Source organism: Aptenodytes patagonicus, chromosome 5 (genome assembly GCF_965638725.1).
Source record: "Aptenodytes patagonicus chromosome 5, bAptPat1.pri.cur, whole genome shotgun sequence".
Taxonomy (NCBI): Eukaryota; Metazoa; Chordata; class Aves; order Sphenisciformes; family Spheniscidae; genus Aptenodytes; species Aptenodytes patagonicus.
Genome location: NC_134953.1, coordinates 70,499,114 through 70,512,151, shown reverse-complemented (window position 1 = coordinate 70,512,151; position 13,038 = coordinate 70,499,114). Strand labels below are relative to the sequence as shown.

Here is a 13,038-nt window from a genome sequence, read left to right as displayed (position 1 = left end):
CAGGATGAACCCCCCGTAATCCAAGAGGAAGCAGTCAATGACCTGCTACGCCACCTGGATGCTCACAAGTCTATGGGGCCGGATGGGATCCACCCGAGAGTGCTGAGAGAGCTGGCGGAGGTGCTCGCCAAGCCGCTCTCCATCATTTATCAGCAGTCCTGGTTAATGGGGGAAGTCCCGGATGACTGGAGGCTTGCCAATGTGATGCCCATCTACAAGAAGGGCCGGAAGGAGGATCCAGGGAACTACAGGCCTGTCAGCCTGACCTCGGTGCCAGGGAAGATTATGGAGCGGTTCATCTTGAGGGCGCTCACAAGGCATGAGCGGGACAACCAGGGGATCAGGCCTAGCCAGCACGGATTCATGAAAGGCAGGTCCTGCTTGACCAACCTGATCTCCTTCTATGACCAGGTGACCCGCCTAGTGGACGAGGGAAAGGCTGTGGATGTGGTCTACCTAGACTTCATCAAGGCCTTTGACACCGTCTCCCACAGCATTCTCCTTGAGAAGCTGGCGGCTCATGGCTTAGACAGGTGTACTCTTCACTGGGTCAAAAACTGGCTGGACGGCCGGGCCCAGAGAGTTGTGGTGAATGGAGTTGAATCCAGTTGGCGGCCGGTCACGAGCGGTGTTCCCCAGGGCTCAGTTTTGGGGCCGGTCTTGTTTAATATCTTTATCGATGATCTGGATGAGGGGATCGAGTGCACCCTCAGTAAGTTTGCAGACGACACCAAGTTGGGCAGGAGTGTTGATGTGCTCGAGGGTAGGAAGGCTCTGCAGAGGGACCTGGACAGGCTGGATCGATGGGCCCAGACCAATTGTACGAGGTTCAACAAGGCCAAGTGCCGGGTCCTGCACTTCGGCCACAACAACCCCATGCAGCGCTACAGGCTTGGGGAAGAGTGGCTGGAAAGCTGCCTGTCGGAAAAGGACCTGGGGGTGCTGGTCGACAGCCGGCTGAACATGAGCTGGCAGTGTGCCCAGGCGGCCAAGAAGGCCAATGGCATCCTGGCCTGTATCAGAAATAGTGTGGCCAGCAGGAGGAGGGAAGTGATCGTGCCCCTGTACTCGGCCCTGGTGAGGCCGCACCTCGAATACTGTGTTCAGTTTTGGGCCCCTCACTACAAGAAGGACGTTGAGGTGCTGGAGCGTGTGCAGAGAAGGGCAACGAGGCTGGTGAGGGGTCTGGAGAACAAGTCTTCTGAGGAGCGGCTGAGGGAACTGGGGTTGTTTAGCCTGGAGAAAAGGAGGCTGAGGGGAGACCTCATCGCTCTCTACAACTACCTGAAAGGAGGTTGTAGCGAGGTGGGTGTTGGTCTCTTCTCCCAAGTAACAAGCGATAGGACAAGAGGAAATGGCCTCAAGTTGCGGCAGGGGAGGTTTAGATTGGATGTAAGGAAAAATTTCTTTACTGAAAGAGTGGTGAAACATTGGACCAGGCTGCCCAGGGAAGTGGTTGAGTCCCCATCCCTGGAGGTATTTAAAAGACGCGTAGATGAGGCGCTTAGGGACATGGTTTAGTGGGCATGGTGGTGTTGGGTTGACGGTTGGACTCAATGATCTTAGAGGTCTTTTCCAACCTTAATGATTCTATGATTCTATGATTCTAAGATGTCCCTCTATTTGTTTACTGTTATCACTGAGTAACATTTGAACCTCTTGGCCAACTTTAGCAACGCCCCCTAAATTTAGCTGGGAGTGAAGATCCCAGAAGTGTAAAGAGTTTGCAGCTTTCATGAAAGTTGGAGTCTCCTTTTTAAGGAGGATTGCAGTTTGAGCCCAGCAGTTACCTGCTATACATGGTTTGCTAGCAGTCTAGTCAGTGCATTGTATAGATTGGAACTGGCCACACCATCCTTCAGTTTTGGAGATTGCCAGAGGGACGAACATGAAGTTTTTCAAAATGTTGGAAGTGAGATGGGATGTCTGGCAGAACTGGGTTGCATTTAGGACTATAAAGAGCCAGCCCATAGGATAGCAGTTTTGCTGGTCTGCTTATAGAATAACATGCTTATCTCCTAGATTGAGTCAAAAGTATTATCAGATGGAAAATAAGTGGTTAAGACATTTTTCATTAATGGAGATAACTGGAAAAACATCCTTCCTTCTCACTTTTTTTCTCCCCTCCTTTGGGGACAGAGGGGACATTTTAAATTTTGATGAAAAACTGAGAACAAAAACATTTTAATTCTGATGCAACACTCAAAATATTTTACAGGAAGTGTTGCATGCTTCATGCTCCCGTCTTCCAAACTCTCTGGTTTGGTACTTGCCTTAGTACCCATGCAACAGCACTTCTAAGTACAACCCATGCAGAATACCTGGTTGTGTGTATGTAGTACAGCTCTATCTTGTACGTCAGTGTCTGTCATTATGGTAGCCTTCTGAGGCTTATGTAGCTGATGCTGTAATTTTGCATATAAAGAAGTATATTAGTTGGTATATTTCAGATGCATGCCCTTGACTGAAAATCATCTGGGATAAAAATATATTCTATAAAGTATTTCATACAATATGCACATTACAGTGTATTTCATAGGGTAGCATGTTTGCAATCACTGTTCCGAAAGTAAATCAGACAGAGTAGATATTTCCAGTGTAGTATTCCACACAAATGAACAAACTGGTTTATCTTGGGGCTTTTAAGAAAGCAAAGGAGCACTGTTTTTCTTTATCAGCTTCCTTTTCATCTGTAAGCTGTTAGCAGGGTTATTAAGTACTTGATGACCCCTTACAATTGCAGCCTACCAGTAGGAAAAAAGAAATGTCTTTTTATGCTTGATATTTTCTGCATATTGCAATAATAACTTCATTAGGAAATAAATAATTTTTTTCCTATTTATTGGTATAAAACTATGTTCTAGCTGTGGTTAAGAGATTAAATACTTTTGGAGTCGATTCTGCTAGAATAACATTTTGATAAATGGTTACTGTAATCAAGTTAGTTTAATTAATTTTGTAATGAGCTTTTCAAGAACCTGTGTAATTTAATGTATCTCAAAGATGTTAGTCACGTGTTTTGGTAATCCTGCACAGGAGATGTTCTTTGGATAACAGCGAAGGTATTTAGCAGCTGAATGGTTTCACATGAAAAGTATATTATAATTTAGAGTGGGACTTTCATCTAGGATGATATAGTGGAGTGGGTAGGTGGGGTGGGAAGGATACAGAGTGATGGCCAATAGGTGAGGTTAAGTGTGATTTTTTTGGAGTGGGACATGAAAGTTATTTGGGTAGTCTGGTTTTAGTTTTCTTGGTAAGTTAATTGTAGCAGACAACAGTTACTTTATTGACTGATTAGTAAGTTCAGTAAGGGTGTTTAGTTAAGGCTACTGTCTTTATTCATGCTAAATGCAGTTTGTATTAAATGATGTCACAGTAATTGATCCTTTTTTTGCATTTTGCTGGTAAGATGAAGCAGTATTAGGTGGTGTGTTGAAGTGTGGAATGTAGTTTATTGTTTGTAGGGCTTTGGTACCACCTTACAAAGTTCACATCTTCACCTTTGGTTCTGGCCACATGATCTCACTCTTGTGCTGCAGCACATTGTCCTTTAATATCACCCACAGGAAAAATTGATCCGTCTGGACCCATCTGAAAAGAAAAAAAAGAAACGGTGATATTTTCATCTCAGACCTATTTGTAGATTCATTTTGTAGTATAGTTCCACAAATATTTGGGTTGACAAAGATAATTGGGATGGGTGTTGTGGTGATGTGTATAGATTAGTTGTGACTAGGTAAGATTCCAGATTCTGTCAGGTCTGCCTGTCTGCTTCTTCCAGTTATTCCCAGTTCCAGTTTCCCTCTTTCACAGTTGTGAGCTTTCTGTCTTCTGGCAGTTCTTCAGGATTTCCAGTCTGCCTCTTTCTCTAGTCAGCATCCACTCACTTTGCTAATGTAGCTGCTCTCCTTACCTATCCATTCGTGTTTAGCATTCCCTGCCTTCATCACAGCTCCACCAGGATTTTTGTTCTCAGGCAAATGCTTCTTTATGCCAAATTCCAATTTCTTACTCTGAAACATGGAGGTAGAAAAACTTCTTGAAGAAAAAGTCAGATGTGTCTTAAGCAGTAAGAGGGTTTAAAACAAAAATTCCATATTTGTGCAGAAATGAGTAATTATTTTGACTGAGAATTGAGGGGAGAGGCAGCAGGGTAGGAATATCAGCCTGAGGCAGATGCTTCAATGCATGATTTCAGTGCAAACTCTAATTTGGCCAAGATATAAGAAACTGAAAGCAGTTTAGAGTTTGTCTGTAAGGAGAAGAAATTTGATAGAGTGGTTACTTTTCTAGAGTTCTGCTGTACAGTTACACTTGTATAATTCATATTTAGTTTTAGATGTAGTAACTTTGCAACCTTATCTTGGAATGTCTGGGAAAAGGGGTGATGCCTCTATCGTACCCATCCTCCCAATAAATTTCCTCATGTAAGTAGCCCAGAAGAGTGAGAAATATCAGTGTAGTCAGCCATTTTGATAACTCGCTGCTGACTGGAAGGGATACAAAGGAAGAGATGTGCATTGGTAGTGACTGTCATATAACTTGCTGGTTTGACCTTTTTCTTTATTTTGTGGTTTTAGAGAAAGAGGGGTCAATGTAAGACAGTGATGGAGAGAAGGAGGTTAAGCTTTTGTTTGTTTTCACACATCCTATCATTTAAGTACCAGGTTCAGCTTACTTGCTTACTCTTCCATTACATTTTTTTTCCCAGAAAGAACTAGAAACAATTTTTCCATAAGAAGATTCTTTCTAAAGATTTTTTTTTTTCCCTCTTACGTAAGAATAGGTTTGTCTGGCCTGGTGAACCCGTCTATTTTAAGGAAGAAAATTAGCATATTGAGCTATCTGTTCCGGTTCTTTGCCAGTTTTCGTTTTTTGGTAAAGCGTGTACCTGTTAGTTTGGAGTGGTACAACTTTTAAAAACTGTTGATAATTTTTTCCTACTATTCTAAATTTTTTTTCTTTATTTTCTTTATTTCATCTTGCTATCCTTATATATAAGATAAAGTAAATATAAGTACTCCCATGCTCACAAACTGTATTTTGACCATATGTAATATAATGTTACTGTGACAGAGATGGCTGAAATCTCAGAGTAATTCCAGACCATGGAGCCTCGTAACATTTATTTTTTTTTATTTCTATTGCGTTTAAACTTTCATTATAGCTTTAAGCCGCTTATTGTTATATATTATTTCAAGTAAGATCTTTGTAATGTCTTTTGGTGGGTGTTATTTCTGTCATTTGAAAGTATTGCTTATTTTGATGTAATGTAAAATCAGTAAAATATAGTGCTTTCTCCAGAAAACTAATTTCTTGCTAATGTAGTTATGCTAAGCTCAGTATGTGTGGGAAGAGATGCTGGCATAGTCTAGATGTGATAGACTGGTGAATATAATTTGTTAAATGGAATTCATCCCTAATTTAGTAATACCACTTTGCTAGGAAGTGATATGCTTTATATGTGGAGATAAACCAAAGTCCTGATAATCTGATGTCTGTGCAGGTTTTCTTCTGTTCAAAGATGCTAATTTTTTGTCTTGGGCAAATACTTCTGTAAGGGATTAGATTCTGTTTACGTAAATATCTTCTGCAATTTTATACAATAAACTTTCCATTTTAAAAAATGTACTGTTTTAAATAACATACTAATGCTCTGCAGAGAATTTAAGAATTGCTATTTTATACCACAGAGATACACCGGTTTTACTTATTAGTTTACGTTATCTATGAATATTCTTTTGAGATATGTACTTAAGCAGTACTATGCATGCTTAAAATGTATGCAGTCTAATTGTTTTTTTTCTATGTCACTGAAATAGTGTGATCTGGAGTGTATAGCTGATAAGAAAGATAATGGTGTAATGATCAGGATGTCTCTAGGCAATCAGAACACAAAAGCTTATTCAAGATACCTTTGGTGTAATTCTCTGTGGAAAATGCAAAACCAGAAGATGTAAGTTTGCGCCCCCCGCCAAGGGCCATAGCATGAAGCATATACAGGGTTCTGCTAACAATTAAAGATTGTGTGCATGCATGCTTAGTGTATGGATGCAGTAATTGGTTAAAAATTTATGACATGCTCGTAATAGAAGGTAATGACAAACAGGAGATTCATGATAAATGTTATGCTTTTTCTTTGTTAAACCACTGTAATGTAGAAGACTGAGTTACAGATACAGGGTCATGTCAAACTCAGGTTTTGTCAACTCTGATTCTTGGGAGAAGTGGAATTTAGAAAGAGGCTTGAGAAAAGCCAATTTTGGCTGTCGGTTTCATATCTGCACTGAAATAGACCAGTAGCAAGTTAGTCCCTAGTGGACTGCTATTTCCTAAAATGTAAATAGTGGCCAGTGGCTCAGAGTGGTTTCTGAGAGATTCTGAAAGAAACAGACAGTGTTCATAGGTTCAGAAATATGGCCGACTTTGCTATAGTCTTATGTAAAAGTCACAGTTATTTTAATAGAGTTATATTAAGTGCATTATAATAGCAGTCTAGAAAATCATTAGGTCAATGGAAGCAGGATTTCAAAATTAAAGAAATAGTTTGGGATGAGATATAGAATAATTGAGTGTACGTTGGCTCAAACTAGCTAAATTATGCACAGTCTTATACTCTCAAATCATACCATATTATTGTCATTGATGCAGATTTGTTTTGATTTGTTTTCTTTCCCAGAAAATGTTGTGCTTTTTGGTATTAGAAAGATGTGTGTAAAAGTGATGTTTCTTCTGAAGCGTTACAATTTGAAAAAGATAATGTAAAATCTGACACAGATTTTTAAAAGAATGTACAATGTTTTTAAAAAAGGAATGTATGTTAAGGACTCACAAGTTCTGATGACAGAAATAAGTATGATCAAAGAGTCTTATGACTGAAATAAAACATTCTGCAATATTCCTTTCAGCCAGAGGCAGGCAAGGTCCCACAGACCTAGAGCAGAAAGAAAATGAAACAGGAGAGGGCAATTATGTACGTGTCACATTTGCTCTTCTGTACGGTAACTGCACCAATTACAGATACTGTTTCTGAAGTAATTTTGGGATTTACTGCAGTGTGGAACTAGGGAGTGAGTGGTACTGCTATCAGGTATCCACAGTTTCAATATCTGAACACTGGAAAAAGTTTTAGTCTTTATCACCATGCAGTATTACAGAGCATGAGTGGAAACTGATTATTAGATGAGACTTGGAAGAACAGGAAGAGAATGGATTATTTCTCTTCATATAAGATGATGATTCATTATACTCTAGATGAGATGAACAGATTATTCTCTTTCCTAGGATTGAATTGTTGTGGAAGGCTGTAGCTATTGTCCATTTTCATAAAACACTGATATCAAACAACTTTTGGAGACTTTCCTGTTGCAAGAGTCTCTTCCCCCCTTCCTCCCCAAATACACGATTTTTTTGTTTGTTTAATGTTGTATGTAATGTTAATATATCCATCATAAGTACCATATATATAAAAAACACCACCACACAATTTTAGTAGAGGCTTTTGTTGCTTTGCTGCTTTCAGGTCCTGTATGCTGATACACCCAGTATGTTCATATATTGACCTCTTTTCTATTTCTTTTCTAGCTTAGGGCCACATTGAACATACTTTTAACTGTGTACATGTTTCTTAATTCTTGGGGTTCCTTTAAACGATCGACTTGTTTCCCAGATACCCAGTACTGGCTTAACCCAGTGAAGAAATTGGTTATTCTGCATATTTGGGAAGGAGTTTCCTCATTCTGCTGTCTTCAACTGTTGGTTTCCATCTCTATGTAAATTTTTTTCCTCTGTTGCTAGAGGTTTTCACACACACAGTTCAACATTCACTAGCTTTGCTAAATAGGCTTCTGGTTAAGTTAAATAAAAATTCTAGCATGATTATATGACTATGGTGTATATCAATAGAGTCTGCCTAAACCTATGTAATACTTTAAGGGTTCTCAAATGCTAAAATGCATACCCTGAAACTCCATCCTATGCTGTCATTAATTTCTTGTTTGTATGTAAGATGTATCGACAATTTCTGTAAGCAGTCAAACTCTGAAGAAGTTCCATACTGATTAATGTATGACCATTCCCTATAAGGTTTCAGGATCAACACTCACTCGCTGACTTCTTACACAGGTCCTTCCCCACAAGAGACAAATTTAGGTCCCTTTCTTACTTCAAAGCTTTGTCTCTGTCTGCGTTACATTCTACTTTCACCTGTAACTTCTTCGTTTTTAATGGGCTTTGCAAACCAGACCATGCTGTTTCTTAGCTGATTCTTTCTCTTTAGACTTTGAGTCTTTATTGCAATATTCTCTTTCTTAAATGTTGATGTGGTTCCCTGAAGAATGGCTTAGACCTAAAAGCATATTCAGTTTCCCTTGCACTCCTTATTCCAACTCATAAATATCTTCTACAATGAGTGGTGCCCAAAACATTAAATTACTCTTCCACTGAATTTCTCTGCTATGGAAGATGTGGTTGTTCTGGGTGGAAAAAGTCATTCTAATTGGTTATGAAATGTAAAGAAATAATAGTTTCTTTTCAAGATAATTTTTCCAAGGAAACTTCTGGGATAATTTATTTAATTGTTCACTTAGTAAGCTCTTGTGAATGTTGTTTTCTAGTTTTTAAGCAGTAATTAAGGTGCAGTCATTTCAGTGTATCCTGATTAAAGTTTCCTAATTTTTTTTAAATTTTTTTTTTCCCCCCAGATACTGCTACTAAACAAAAAATCCTGACTAGGTAAAACTTTTTTTCCCCGCCTTGGTTTCTCCTCTTGTGATATTTACACATTCTTTTTGCTGTTTCTAAAATGCTCTTGCTCTCCCCAAAGGCGACTAGGCACAGCAGGGGTTGTGTCTTTCCGCTGTGAGTAAAATAGGGTTGTTTTAGGGGAAAGAAAATTAGGGGAGATAAAGTGTACAAATCTGAGGAAAGACTGACATTACTATTTCAGCCGTTCCTGAAACAACTTATGTGAATGTTCTTTACTTATGGACTGGTAAAATAATTAAAAATTTTGAGATTAGACCTCCTTCTGATTGACTCACTGTTACATTTTGTTTCAGGCTTTTTTCTGTATTTTGTATTTTACCAAAGTTACTGAGCTGCGGGATTTTTGTTGGGGTATGTTGTTTGGTTTTTGCAAAAACCTGTCAAAATCTCTCTTTACTTTTAGTATCTACATATGTGTCTTTCCTGTCAGTTAAAGGGATCTATAGGAAAGGCAACGATACAGGTTTAAGTAACTGAGAGCATACCAGAATATTAAAAACAGAGGAAGCTTGATGGCGAGGGGGGCAGGGGGACACAGGCTGAAGTCACTTGATATTGGAGCTCTTTATGTAGTTCATCTCTCACTGTTTCTGGTTCCATTCCTGGTATAGCTAAGTAGCAACTGTTCCTTTTTGTTCATTCCTTTCAGTCATTTCTCTCTTGCATTTTAAAGTGTTTTTCCTTGCCTTCTTGTTTTTCCATTCTTTATTTGTCTTTTATTATGACTGTTCTCTGCTGTTTGTTAAATTAAGAAATTCCACTGAATAATTGAAATCTAATTTGATTTAGTTATCCATATAATAGAATTTATGATAATTCATGTAACATCACTGTAGAAATATCTTTCATTATTGAATTTCACTGTAACTAGACATAATTAATGTCTTCTCCTCTTATTTGGCTCAGTTTATATTTTGAATTGCCAACTTAATGTGGAATTCGCTTTCTGCTCTTACCAGTATGAAATTGTAAGTAGGCTGAAAGTAAGACAATTTCCAAAGGCTTTGGACTTAATATAATCTAAATATAATAACTGTGTAGAAAGAAAAATGTGGAGAAACCTGTCAGCTTGTATTTCGCATCATGGTTTCTGAATTGTCAATGTGAAAATAAGTTCACTTTTATGAAGTCAACAGAATATGAAGAAAGATTCAGTAATCACTATTCTATAGTGATTTATGGTGCCTCCATAGTACTAGATTTTCTTAAAGTAAATGTGATTCCTGGTATATTTTTTCAAGTAATAGCTGTTGGGCATTGGCACTGGTGCCCAAACTCTGGAGACAACTGAAACCATTGTGAGGCTTATGGGTCCATAGATTTATTTCTGTCTTTCAATATCGAAATTGGTTCATTTCCCCTATAAACAAGGTAGCATACATTGTTTTCCTTGGGTGAAGAATAGGTTTAATGTGAACTCTGGAAAGCATTTCACTCCTATTGTGTAGATGAAGGTTATTCAGGGATTTGGAGCCAATGCAAGTTTTGAGTTCTGCTCAGTTGATTAAAATTCAATAGCAGAAATAATTGTTTTTCATTATGTATCTAATTATAAAATATATTTGACAATGCATTTCATAATTCATTAGTTGTAGTAATATCTTTCACCACTTGTTTTCTTGTATCTCTTCAAATATCTTCTGAGGTTTGAACACCCTAACACGTGACTGTTGTGAATTCATTTGCTTGCACATCTTTAGTGTCATACATTGAATCACTCAAAAATAACCAAGAAAGATATTTTATATTTGAAACCTGAATTAGCATTTGTCGTGGTTTAACCTGGCCAGCAGCTTAGCACCACACAGCCGTTCGCTCACTCCCCCCTAGTGGGATGGGGAAGAGAATTGGAAAAAAAGGTAATATTCGTGGGTTGAGATAAAGACAATTTAATAGGACAGAAAAGGAAGAGAAAATAATAATAATGATAAAAGAATATACAAAGCAAGTGATGCATAATGCAGTTGCTCGCCACCTGCTGACCAATGCCCAGCCAGTTCATGATCAGCAGCTGCGCCCCCCCTGGCCAACCCCCCACAGTTGGTTTTTTTTTTTTTTGTTCAGCATGACGTCACATGGTATGGAATATCCCTTTGGCCAGTTTGGGGTCAGCTGTCCTGCCTGTGTCCCCTCCCACCTTCTTGTGCACCTCTAGCCTCCTCACTGGCAGGGCAGTATGAGAAGCTGCAAAGCCCTTGACTTAGTGTAAGCACTAAGTGTGTTGATAACACACTGCCCAGCAACAACTAAAACATCAGTGTGTTATCAACATTATTCTCATCCTAAATCCAAAACACAGCACTGTACCAGCTACTAGGAAGAAAATTAACTCTATCCCAGCCAAAACCAGGACAGCACTTCACGTTCTTAATTACTTCATAGCATACTGTTCTTTATGTAGGACACTTGTAAAATTGATAATTGCTTCTTAAAAAAGCTGTTACTCTTTATACATCCTGTTGCATTCTTCTTGATTTTTAATGAAATAATTTAAATGTTTTCCTGATGCCTTTGTCTTTTTCTCAACAGTTTTCAAAATCTTGTTAATGTGATGGCGTAAACTAGTAAAAAGATATTTGGATTACATCATGGATATCAGCAACAGTGATTGATATTATTCAAGTGGCACAGTGAGAGTCTGCTGTATGAAATGTCAGAAGTTTATATTTCTTCTAGTTTTGCAATGGTAAGTTTTTTACAATTTGTATTAAGTAAATAACAACTTTTTAACTTGTTATGTAAGGTGTATTTCTTTAGAAGGTAACATACCAGCAAATCAGTAAAGATTTCTGTCTTACAGAATATTTCTAATGTCTGTCAAGTTCAGCACTAATTACTCACCAAAGTGTACATCGGAATTTGGTTTAATTTATTTTATTGGTATCCATTTGAAATGTCAGTTACTCATCCTTAACGTGTGCTAGCCTTAATTAGAACAACCTAGGTGAAACGGAATATCTAAATGATCCTGGTTTTCATGTTTGGGTTCAACCCCAAATGAAATCACCCTTCAGAAGGTATTGAGCTGGTTAACGGGGGAGGTCCCGGACGACTGGAGGCTTGCCAATGTGACACCCATCTACAAGAAGGGACGGAAGGAGGATCCGGGGAACTACAGGCCTGTCAGCCTGACCTCGGTGCCGGGGAAGATTATGGAGCGGTTCATCTTGAGGGCGCTCACAAGGCATGAGCGGGACAACCAGGGGATCAGGCCCAGCCAGCACTGGTTCATGAGAGGCAGGTCCTGCTTGACCAACCTGATCTCCTTCTATGACCAGGTGACTCGCCTAGTGGATGAGGGAAAGGCTGTGGATGTGGTCTACCTGGACTTCAGCAAGGCCTTTGACACCGTCTCCCACAGCATTCTCCTTGAGAAGCTGGTGGCTCACGGCTTAGACAGGTGTACTCTTCACTGGGTCAAAAACTGGCTGGACGGCCGGGCCCAGAGAGTTGTGGTGAATGGAGTTGAATCCAGTTGGCGGCCGGTCACGAGCGGTGTTCCCCAGGGCTCAGTTTTGGGGCCGGTCTTGTTCAATATCTTTATCAATGATCTGGATGAGGGGATCGAGTGCACCCTCAGTAAGTTTGCAGACGACACCAAGTTGGGCGGGAGTGTTGATCTGCTCGAGGGTAGGAAGGCTCTGCAGAGGGACCTGGACAGGCTGGATCGATGGGCCGAGGCCAATTGTACGAGGTTCAACAAGGCCAAGTGCCGGGTCCTGCACTTCGGCCACAACAACCCCATGCAGCGCTACAGGCTTGGGGAAGAGTGGCTGGAAAGCTGCCTGTCGGAAAAGGACCTGGGGGTGTTGGTTGACAGCCAGCTGAACATGAGCCGGCAGTGTGCCCAGGCGGCCAAGAAGGCCAATGGCATCCTGGCCTGTATCAGAAATAGTGTGGCCAGCAGGAGGAGGGAAGTGATCGTGCCCCTGTACTCGGCCCTGGTGAGGCCGCACCTCGAATACTGTGTTCAGTTTTGGGCCCCTCACTACAAGAAGGACGTTGAGGTGCTGGAGCGTGTCCAGAGAAGGGCAACGAGGCTGGTGAGGGGTCTGGAGAACAAGTCTTATGAGGAGGGGCTGAGGGAACTGGGGTTGTTTAGCCTGGAGAAAAGGAGGCTGAGGGGAGACCTCATCGCTCTCTACAACTACCTAAAAGGAGGTTGTAGCGAGGTGGGTGTCGGTCTCTTCTCCCAAGTAACAAGCGATAGGACGAGAGGAAATGGCCTCAAGTTGCGGCAGGGGAGGTTTAGATTGGACATGAGGAAAA

General features: G+C 40.2%; 1 protein-coding gene across 3 annotated transcripts in view; it reads left to right on the top strand.

The window, feature by feature from the left end:
• The window catches only part of ZZZ3 (zinc finger ZZ-type containing 3), a 65,962-nt gene that overhangs the window by 17,288 nt on the left and 35,636 nt on the right, over positions 1-13,038 (top strand). For all 3 annotated transcript variants that reach the window (XM_076340426.1, XM_076340424.1, XM_076340425.1), the window contains exon 2: positions 11,299-11,455. The gene's annotated coding sequence lies outside the window, so the exon portion shown is untranslated. The remainder of the gene's footprint in view (positions 1-11,298; positions 11,456-13,038) is intronic.